General features: G+C 41.0%; 1 pseudogene; it reads left to right on the top strand.

Annotated features, from left to right (window-relative positions):
- The first annotated feature begins 7,533 nt into the window (after positions 1-7,533).
- LOC143683229 (HLA class II histocompatibility antigen, DQ beta 1 chain-like) lies at positions 7,534-11,578 on the top strand (annotated as a pseudogene).
- Positions 11,579-12,007: the final 429 nt, after the last annotated feature.

Below are 12,007 nucleotides of genomic sequence, written 5' to 3'. Positions count from 1 at the left end.
AAGAATAAATGAAATAAGATTGACAAAATGTTGCTTTTAAAATCTGAGTACACTGGGAGTTTGGTATTTTGTTCTCTCTAATTTTGTGAATGTTTGAAAATTCATAATGCAAACTTATAAATTCAGCACTTTAGTTTTAGATCCATTCATACCTAATACGCAGACAAACTCTGGGTGTTTGTGCCTCAAGATTCTACCCTTTGTTTACATATGTGTACACTGCGCCCCGGAGTGGTAATGAAAAAAGTGATTTTTCACTCAATATATAGAGAGTGAATAAATGGGTGATAAAAATCTATGTGCACATAAAAATGACCATATATGGGTATAGTCAAGGAAATTTGCAAAGGAGCTGTTTGTCAGAGCATCTTTTCCCTATACTGCTGCTCAAATGTCCAATTTCATGAGAAAAATAAGTCTGACAAGTTACCCTAGTTTCACACTGAGAGCTGACACCAGGGCAGAAACTGCAAAATCTCAGAGGAACATCACACTTTGACTACTAGCCCGACAAGTGTATCTCAGCGTCCTTGGCCGCAAACCACTTAACCATTATACTTGCAAATTAAGCACCAAAATAATTTACTGCATGGTTACTGGGAGGACCAGGAACCAGGCTTTGAGACTATCCCACCAAGACAAGTGCCCAGTATCACTTTGCTTAATGGGTTTTGCTGCTGTGAGCATGAGACCCCTAGTCTGAATCCCCAAAGCCCTCCACTTTGGAGCTGGCGGCTGCAGCTAACCCCCACTGTCCCCGCTATTCCTGGAGACTACACGGAATTGCCACCAATGCCATCCCCTGCCATCAGCACATCAGACTTTGCTTGGCCTCTACTATTATTTTACGTTACAAATTGATAACTCAGAGTCTCCAGTGGGTGCATCAAAATGAGTGCTCGTGTCCTCACTATAATGGCAACCCAGGAAAGTGAGTGCCTGAAGGGGAGAAACTGGCATTTTAAGCTTCTCTCATGGGAGACAGGCTTTGCCTCATGGAATGGAGGAACACAAACGTGCATGGAGATTCAGATGATAGGCGGCCAAAAATAAATAAATAAATAAATAAATAAATAAATAAATAAATAAATAAATAAAATTCCACTATGCAAGGAAAGAACTACCAATCTACAAAGCTTCTTCACATGAAGGCGGGCATTTGTGCACTACCTAGAATTATTTATAAAATACCTCTGAAATGGAACGACTTGATCATATTCTCCAGTGCCACGTCTTCTTTCTTTTGCAACCAACGTAGGCCATTCCAGAGACTTGTGATTGGATAAAGATTTTCTCCTTGGTCTCTCATAACAAAAGATTAGGGCTGTTTCACTTTACATGAAGAGGGAAGAAAACCTCAAATTAGAGAGTGGGGAAAAGAAAAAAAAATCAGCAAGTTTCAACCAAAGTGAGAGAGAAAGAGAGAAAGAAGAAAAGTATGTCGTCAAATGATGTGTATGACATTTGCCATGAAATGTCAGTATTTGTAATAGGAGCAATGTTTTGCTTGGAGCCAGACTTTCTCCTTTTCTGCTAAATTTGGTGAAAGACTCAGATTTTTGAAGATTCTCTGAAACTGTTTATTGCAAGTTACAAAGAAGAAATAAATAAATTTCATGAGGAAGGGGGAAATTGTGCAGCTTAACCAGGCAAGTGGTCTTTTCTACTCCTTGGAATGGAAATAGGGTGCCTTGCCACCAGTTGTTAATCTTCATTATTCTACAGAGCTAGGCAAGTTCTTTTATTTTATTTAACCAGGACTGGGTCTCCTTGGTCTCCATTCCTTAGAGAAAGATAAAGCCACTAAATATCTTTGGGGAGAGATGATATGGGGCTTTAGCAATAGTTCCCAGCCCCCACTTGTATGAATTTTTGTTACCACCTAAATATAACAAAACTGTACTCATAATGGTGGAGTGAAAAATCAATATTGAATGACCTCCCAAAAAAAAGTAGTTTCTGCACCAATAATACATAATAATAATAATAAGAAAAGACAGGTGGGAAGGACAGTCTTAACAGAGTTAAGGACAGGGAAGCAGACCTCTGCTGTCATCCACTCTGCTTACGTGCTTTGATATAAAGAAGATATAAATCCAACGAAGACATTTTACTAGCTAAGCCCTTAATTCAGGGTTTAAAGGAGAGGAGTTTGCTTGGTGTGCTCCAGGAGTAGAGAGGCCAGTCACCTGGGTCAGAATGAGTGAAGTTTGGGGGCAGTTGTGGTAGGAAAGATTTATTTTTTAAGCAGTTTATTGAGATATAGTTCACATATCATACAACATCCATTTAAAGTGTACAATCAGTGGTTAGCATTTTCACAGAATTGTGCAACCATCACCACAATCAATTTTATAACATTTGTATTACTCCAAAAAGAAACCCTGTACCCACCAGCAGTCACTCTCTATTTTTCTCCAACTCCTCCAGCCCCTGGCAGTCTCTCTCCAGAGACGCTGACCCAATGGGGCTGGAGTGGACCTGGAGAATCTGCATTTCCAATGAATTCTTGGGCGACTCTGACCCTGCTGACCGTGGGTCCTGTGCAGAACAGCCCTGAATTAAAGAGGCATCAGTGTGGAGCTGGAGAAGGTGGCCTCAGACAGGGCCCCCCAATCTGGCTGCAACTTACAATCACCTGGGAGCTTAAACAATACCTATTTTGGGCCTTATGCTCAGATATTCTGATTTAATTCATCTGGAGGTGGTGCCTGAGCCTCGAGAAATTTTAAAAAATCTCCTGGGCAACTGTAATGCATCATCACGGGCACCCCAAAAGGTCATAAAAATGAGGAGGAGATTGAGAAAAGTTAGTGTGTGGGAACAAAACCAAGTGACCGTACAGTTGTCACATTTGCAGAATGCATTTGGTGATAGTCTTTTCAAGTATTTCTACAGATTGTTCATTAGGGGAAAGAAAATTTTCCTGGCCGCAAGGCTTAAGACCTTTTGGCACAATCTTCTTCCTTGTACTTTAGACCCAGATCTGGGTGCTGCTCACTTGGTCTTGAACCAGGGGACAGCTGTGTACCCAGGCCCACTCCACACCCATCTCCATCAGTTTTTCTTGCTTGTCACCCAGGACTCTGCCCATAGATTTAGAATGCTTTTATAGATGTTGGATCTCATCCAAGTAATGATTTATTTTATAGTTCAACTCATCAAAGAAGCATAACTTAGTGCCAAGAGTTCCTCTCTAGAAGGTTTATGAATCATTTATTCTTCTATACTTTCTCCACTTAAAAAAATTAAATATCGTTGGTAGTGGTCAGTGTACCCAAACTTAGGCTAGAAATAATTATGTTAGGGACCAGCCAGTTGTCTCTGTCTTAGATTTCCCTGATTGCATTTTTTTCATTTAAGGATATTTAGTAACTAGTATAGCAGTATGATGAAGTGGATGGGTGCATGGATGGGGAATCAGGTTGCCTGAGTTTGATACCTGCCTCTGTCACACTAGCTGTGTGACCTTGGGCAAGATACTTAACAGTTCTGTTTCTCCATCTGTAAAATAGGGAGAATAATAGAACTTTCCTCATAGGGTTGTGGAGAGGGCGATATGAGTTAATATGCAGGAAGCACTTAAAACAACAAGCACTTAAAATAACATCTGTTATATGCTATTAACTTTTTAAAACCTTGGTGAATTTGTAACCTAGTACCTCATATATGTATATCATGAACTTGGACGACATATTTTTTATGGCTACCTTTTCTACCAGCTGTCATATGAGCAGTGTTCTTTCCATTTAATGCCTACATAAAGTCTGTGGACATGGACTTCATGTCATCTATTTATTCCCTTTCAGGTTTCCAACAGAAATTGATGCTACTCCAACTATTTAAACACTTATTTTGGTTCTAAGTCTCATACAATTTTAGTTTTGCTATGAGATCACACTTACATTTGATTCTTTTTTTAATTTTTTTTATATAAGTGGTGTATGTACTTGGACTCCCAGTATTTATATATTCTCTTGGTGACCAAGGGTGCATCTCCTCAAGTCTTCTAGCACCTCCTCCCATAGAAACTTGCTGTGTTATATGTTTCCTCTAAGATCAAGTCAACATGTTATTTGAAGGCCAAGCTTACTTTTAAAAAAAAAATTTTATTGACACATCTTTGCACACATATAGTCCATACATGATGTACAATCAATGGCTCACAATATCATTAAATATTGTGTATTCATCACCATGATCCAAGTACATTGAAATCATAAAGGATATGGGGAGAGAGAACAAGGGAAAGGAGGAGATGCATGGGAGAACATGTGGTAGGGACTCCAGACAGCGAGGATTGTTTTTTAGAATCTAATTATATTAGGTTATAACTTAATTAAATTGGTATTCAACAAATTCTAATCTAAGAAAATATTCAGTATTAACTCTTTGGAACACTCTTAAATCTCGCAAGCATGGTGGTTTTATATATATATCCTTCACATATAAGGATTCCTGTGATTACATTGGGCCCATTTAGATAATCCAGGCTTATCTCCCCATCTCAAGTCCTTACTTTCTGCAGAGCCCCTTTACCATGTAAGAGAACAGATTCTGAGGTTCCAGGGATGTGGACATCTTTGGGGGGTATCATTCTGCTTGCCACACAGACAAAGTTTCATATGAATGCCTCATTTGCCCTATAAATGCAAAATATCTAAAATGAAAAATGTTCTCTTTCTCCTTAAATTGTTCCCCTATCTTTGCTGCCCTCCTCGCTGTCTGGAGTCCCTACATGTTCTCCCATGCATCTCCTCCTTTCCCTTGTTCTCTCTCCCAATATCCTTTATGATTCCAATGTACTTTACACTTATTTCTGTCGAGCCCCACCTATTTACTTATATGTCTCCTAGATGGTAAGCAGTGCTCCATGTTTTTATATCTACAGAGCTCAGTAGATTGTCAGTCACACAAGCACTAACTAATGAATGACTGTACTTCATTGGTCAGTATTGTTACCAACTTCCACCCAAACACCAAATCTATCCAATCCTTGTCCTCTTTGCCACATCATATCCTCAAATCAACAACTCCGAGTATTGTCAACAAAAGTTTTTAAGTTTCCCAACTTTGTCCACCTGGATTTGCCATCTCCAGCCTTGTCCCTGATTCTCCTCCCTGCTTGCTCTGCCTGCAGATTTGTTTTTGGCCACAAGAACTTGGCATCTTGATGTCTTCATGTTCTGATTTGGGGGCGAGCAGCAGTATTTACTTGTCGTCATTGTTCTTTAAATGTCTTGTGCTCAGTTAGGAGTCAAAACTTCTGATGGATCCCAATGGGCAGGTTTACTAGTGGACCACTGGCCCTCATTGAACTATGTTTTCTGCATCTTAGTGTTGCTTGTAGGTAAGATTCCGTGGAGCGGCCTTCGTTGAAAAGATTTCACTCAACGTTTGTCCTGTTGTGACTTTTTGCCCCTTGCTTCAATGGGAAATCTTTTTCACTTTCACCATTGTGGTGTGATGAGCTCTTTGGGTTCTGACTGGCCTGTGCGGAGAAGGTGAAGCAGGAGGTCAGCAGGTCCAGGGTGGGAGATGGTGTCTTGGAAGCAAGGAGATCTCTTCATCTACATCATCTTCAGACTGTGAGAGATGTGCTGCAAGAAGTCTGGTATTTCAAGTAAAAAATAATGGATCCCATTACAATACCAGATCAACTATCAAATAAGATTGCAAGTGGAAGAAGTTCAGAAATTTAATAGTCTTAAATTTGAGTTTGGATTCTTTAAGCAACGTTAGGAGTCGCTGTTCTGAAGATTTGTTGTGGCACTCTGATCACCAGATGGTGATCAAGTCTGAAATAAAAGTTGGTTTTCTCAATGTCCTCTTTGGAGGAAATCCCCTACTCCAGGGACTTCACCCGTGTAGGCTTTGCATCTGCTTCTTTTCTCACATTACCTCAACCCACAAGGTATGGGGGATATGGAAATTCAGGGAAAGGAGGAAAGAGGTGATGTGAAGCTTTCCAGTCCAGCCAGGGAAGCCCTCCTGCTGCTCAGTTTGTTCCCGCTTATCTCCTTTTTCTTCCCTCCCTCTCTAACCTCTCCCTTCTTAGGCTTGTGCTCTTTTTTTTTAATTAATTAAAAAAATTTTTTTTTAAAATAGAGCTACAAACAAACATAAGCATTCTTAACTTATGATCATTCTGTTCTACATATATAATCAGTAATTCACAATATCATCACATAGTTTCATATTCATCATCATGATCATTTCTTAGAACATTTTAGGCTTGTGTTCTTAATGAGGGCAATTACCCCCCGCTAGCCCCTACCCAATACCATAGTCTCCGGCTGTAGCAACGAGAACTTGGTTCAAAGACAAATTGAAGTTAATGTTCTATAAAATGCTCTTATGAATGCAAACCAAAAATCTGGCTAATTAAAATTTAAGAGTCAAAAGAAGCAAGTTCATTTGACAAAATGGCTCTTCCGTGATCTCAGGGCACTGGCAGGCTCCCCAATCACCAGGAAGGTGATATGGCTAGAAGGGCCTATGGAGATTATCCAATTCAATCTGCAGATTATAATGTAATTACAATGTATTTCTGCAGATTACAATGCAATTCTAGAGAACTGAACTCTAGGAAAGCAGAAATTTTGCCTGTTTTTATTCTCTGATGTATTCCTAGAGCCTAGAACAGTGCTACTCAATAAGTATTTCTTAAAATGAAAAAAATGAGGTAGACAAATTGAGGCCATGATGGTCTCAATAGTTTATCTAGGATTGTACATCCAATTAATGGCAGGGTTTTTGACTCTCATTTTGGTGTTCTTTTCACTAATTTGAAGCATCCCAATGATATTTTCATTTTGAGTCTTTTAGTCCTAATTATTGAAAGAAGGCCTTCATCCCCTTTTAAAAACAACTTAGTTATCAGGGAATTGGAAAGGATATTTTCATTTCATTTTTGTCAGTAGTGTCACTAAAATGATGCATATTAATTTCTTTCTCCTGCCTTGACCACATTCATTAGGGTCCTCTTTTTCTTTTCTTATCGTCTTCCTCAGATGAAGGATTTTGTTAGCATTTACACCTTACTTAATATGCATACACACACACATATACACATACCTTAACTTAACTTACTCCGAAGAATGCTATACAGAATTCTTTATGTCCCAGGAAGGATTACCCTGGAATCACTTTCTTCTCGTTCCTGAGACCTCTGAACACAACTTCAGATACAGACTTCTATTTCATATAGTGTAGATTAAAATCTTTAGCATACCACAAAGTTCAGTGATATCTGGTAACCAGCTAGTACTGGGAACCAAGTAGGTAGTCAATGAATTAGTTTTTAACTGAGAATCTTTATTGACAATGTTTACCCAGAGACAAAGGAGAACTTAAGATGTAGGGTTGATTGGTTCCTTTCCCAGATACTGCCCAATCTTTCCCAGATGCTAGGAAAATTCTTAGGTTTCCTAGTTTTCATTCTCTGCCAAGTGAAACATCAAGTTGAATAGGCGGCATTTGTGTGCACTGCCAATGCTTTTATTAAATTGTTTCTGTGTCAAGTCTGGAAAGATGACTGTGACAATCTCCAGGAACCCTTGGGCAGTGACTGGAACTGCAGTGGTTGTTCTCTTTGTGCTTAGGACTACTCTGGCTCACAGCAGAGAGATGCCAAGTAGGTGCTGGACAGCTACTCATCAAACCTGGGGGTGCTGGGGCATGCTGGGCTATGCTGCACTCAAACCCCAGGTAGAACTTGGAAGAGCTCCTTTCATAGTCAAGATTTCTTATCTTCAATGCTTCGGTTTGCTAAAGCTGCTGGAATTCAGTATACCAGGAGTGGATTAGTTTTTACAAAGGAGATTTAGTAAGCTATGAGTTTACAGTTCTAAGGCCATAAAAATGACTCAACAACTTTCACAAGAGGACACCTTCACTCAAGAATGGCAGATCATGTTCTGGGTTTCTCTATCGGCTGGGAAGGCACATGACTGGCATCTCCTGCTCCTGGGTAATGCTGCTTTTAGCTTCTGATTCCAATGACGCTCTATGTCAGCTCTCTAAGCACCTCCAAATGTCTGCACCTAGGCATCTGTTCTCAGTATCGGCTCTCCAAGTACCTGTGCTTTCTCCAAAATGTGTCCCTCTTAAAGGACTCCAGCAAACTAATTAAGACCCATCTTGAATGGGAGGGGCACGTCTCCATGGAAACAGTCTAATCAAAAGATTCTCCCTGCAATATTGGATTAGGATTAAAAGAACATGGCTGCCTCACGAAATTGATTTAGGATTAAGAGAACATGACTTTTCTGGAGTATATAATAATTTCAAACCAGCACACTCAGGAAAGAAAATTTCGCTAGATTCCTCTCTAAACCGCTGCAGTTGAAGGGAGAATAGTTTCTCTCAGGGAAGAGACTTCGGAATTTCTGAACTGTAAAGGAAAGAGAAGGTATATTTCTCTACCACATGTAAGACCAAATGCATATGAGAAACATTCTATTTTTCCAGTAAATCTTAAAAGCAGGGGGTAAGGAACGGAGATCACCTAATTTCGACTAGGGAATAAAATTCTGTGTGCTGAGGAACAGATTTTATTTATCTCTCATTTGGCCACACCTGCTCTTTTTCCTTCCCTCATCTACACTATGTGTCTACTTCTTCAGGATGCAGGGCTGAACTCATTCTAATGGGTGACTGCCTGTCCTGCAGAGGATTTTGTATACCAGTTTAAGGGTCAGTGCTACTTCTCCAATGGGACAGAGCGTGTGCGGCTTGTGGCCAGACAAATCTATGACAAGGAGGAGATCCTGCACTTTGACAGCAACGTGAGGGAGTTGGTGGCTGTAACAGAGCTGGGGCGACAGAGTGCTGACAGCTGAAACACCAGAAGGACCTGCTGCAGTGTGTCGTGCCCATGTGAACACGCCGTGCAGACTCAACTACGAGGAGACGGCTTCCATCACTGTCAGTGGAGGGGAGAGTTTGGGGTGGGGCTGGGGTGGGAAGCCTAGCTGGGGAGGTCCCTGGGGAAGGGATCTTTTGTGGTTTTGCAATTCCTAGGATGTTGGTGGAACTGAGAGGGGAAAGTTCTAAGGGAAAAATGTTGGAAGGTCTGGATGGATATATTTTGGAAGGGGGCTGATGGAGAGGGAGACCAGAAAACTAGGTAAGAAGAACCCTGTGTTTGGGGCAGAGGCTGGCATCTTTAAATCCTTTGAATGTCAGCAAGACCCTTCCCTCTGGCACATGCCTGTCTCTTCCACCTCTTTGCTTCATATTCTACTGAACCCTGCATCTTCCTATAACATGCCTCATTCTTTTTGCCTCCGCTATTCCCTTGCAGGAGCAATTGCTTCTGCCTGATCTGGTCTTGTCTGGACACCTTCCTTTTTTTCTTCTATGGAAATACCTCATCCTTTCAGTTCTACCCTAAAGGTCAGTGCTGCTCTGAGCTTCGCAGGCAGTTGAGTTAGAACTGGTCCCCCACCTGTGCACATCACTCTCTGCACATATGTTTTATAACCTAACTATGTTGCCTTATTGTTTTATAATGATTTGGTTGCACATCACCATGCATTATAATTCTTCTTAACATATTCATCATTGTTTTAACATCTCAAATTGATGATACCTCACAATTTCCGTAGGCCAGTTAGCAGTAATTGCATGGTTGTTACCTGCACATGCCTAAGCATCAAAAGTTCCAGTGTCAAAAATCATGCTGTGGGCTTGGAAGAAAATCAGGGACCCAATAATGGAGCCTCACTTTACCTTGAAGGCACGGAGGATAAACTGTGTAAAAACATGGATATGGATGAATCCATGTCAAAAAGTCATCCAGAAGAGTCGGAAAGGGAATGTGGAGACATTTTAGGAATATCCTAACCAATTTGCTTCATATTCATTTCCATCTTTATCAATCTGTCACCTGTGTCTATATATCTACATATACTTCATCTATATATTAATTCTTGTATGTGTACAAGGGTAGCATACGATGGAAGGCTATATTTCAATAAGTCAAAACAGATTCTTCCAATCATTTCAGAATTAAAATTTATTTTATCATTTAGTTTATAATCTTTTCAAATGGATATAACCACAAGTCAGCATATCAGACTAGCTAGATTATAAGATGAGAAGGATGTTATCTGTTGCCTGGCAATTTAAGAAATGTTTTTGATCTTCAAAGTTTGTGAGTCCTATAACCTATGAATAATAGAGCTGGAGAATTATTTAAACATAAGAAATCTTGCTTTGTAAGATTACCAGTAGCAGACCTTTCTTAATTTCTTTTTAACTAGACATAGGAAGGCAAGTACCATACATATATTTGCATATATACATATTAACAATTATCAGTCTATGTTACAAAAAACTTTCATATATATTAGCTTCTTTAATGTGTGTAATGAATAAAGGACTTATTTTCTTGAAAAGTAGACTAACACATTAGTTCATTAAAACCCAGAGATGAAAGCAAATGAACAAACCCAAAGATGGGGGAATTCTAATAGAAGATTAATTAATATCTGGTATCTTCTCCATTTTAGAATTAAAGGAGAGACTTCAGCCCAAGGTGACATTTTCTTTGTAGCCTCACCCTCTGACTTTATCTTTCATTTCTCCCCAGGGGAACCCATAGTGGTCATCTCCCCAGCCGTGTCAGAGACCCTGACCACCACAACCTGTTGATCTGCTCGGTGACAGAGTTCTGTCCTGGCCAAGTTAAAGTCAAGTGGTTCCAGAGTAAACAGGAGGAGACTGCTGGAGTTGTGTCCACCCCTGTTATTCAGAATGGGGACTGGACTTACAGGTCCATGTGATGCTAGAAATAATTCCTCATCGTGGGGGTGTCTACACCTGCCACGTGGAGCACCCCAGTGTCCAGAGCCCCATCCCAGTCGAATGGCATAAGGGATACTTACTTAATCCCTTGAACTCAACAGAAAAAAAAATATTATCAGGGAGGACTCTGGTTTGGATGGAGTTACAGAGGATTGACAGCCCACTGCCGCACATCAAAAGGCACCTGGTGTGTACTCATCTCATTTTCTGAGACCCTTTTACAGTCAGATTCCCTAAGCTGCAGTTTGCCCTTGGCAGTGTTTCTTCAGAAGTTCTGAAGCTGTAAGGTTTGACAGTAAGGCTGGTGTCTTAGAGCTGGTCCATGGGGCCTGGGCAGGCATGCCCCCTGAGGAACTAGCTCCTCCTTACTCACCCACTCACACTGCCCCCCTTGGGGTCTTTTGCCTCCACTCCTCCACTATTTGGTGGTGGGGAACCTCTCTCATATTGCCAGCAGACTACAGGTTTTTAGAAGTGGGCACTGTGTGGGGTGGTGTTGGCGGTGGGGCATAGAGGCTGACACGCAGTCTTTTACTTCCCCGGGCTCAGACTGAACCTGCCCAGAGCAAGGTGCTGAGTGGAACTGGGGCCTTTGTGCTGGAGCTGATCTTTTTTGGTTGGGTCTTATCATCTGCCTTTGGAATAAGAAAGGTAAGATACTTTTGGAGAAAATGGAGAAGACTTAGTGCTGGGATTGAGGCTTTCTGTTCCGGAAGGCTGTGACCCATGTTGTAACTTTTTCTACCTAACTCTGCAAGGAAAGGAGACCTGGGGGTGCGGAGCCAGGAGTGGGGTGTGCTGGAAATAGATCACAGAAATTAGGGGGTCTAGGAGATTGCCTCGCTGTGGGTCAAGTGTCCTTCATCAGAGAGGTGAGAAGTGGGGAATTATTCTTGGAGGAGAGCAGCCCTTGTGCTATTTTATCTGCTCAGGTCATTGCTACCCTCTGAGCTTTCATCCTTAAAAGATGGAGAGCCTCTGTCTATCTTCCTTCAGTGCTTGGCTCAGCGGCTTGAGATGATTCATTCTAGGGCACTTGAAGCCTTGTTGTGTGCAGGTGGGAGTGGGGAAATAATGAGATGCAATAGAGTGATAGAGAGATTGAGAAAGAGATGCAATTTCCCCTTTGTCCAGATTAATGAGTTTTTCTTTCCCTTTCTCTTTTTATTTCTGCTGATAGAACATCCACAGGCTT

Source organism: Tamandua tetradactyla, chromosome 5, assembly GCF_023851605.1.
Source record: "Tamandua tetradactyla isolate mTamTet1 chromosome 5, mTamTet1.pri, whole genome shotgun sequence".
In the NCBI taxonomy this organism is placed as follows: Eukaryota; Metazoa; Chordata; class Mammalia; order Pilosa; family Myrmecophagidae; genus Tamandua; species Tamandua tetradactyla.
Note: the sequence above shows the minus strand (reverse complement) of the source record. Positions and strands in the feature narration are given on the sequence as shown.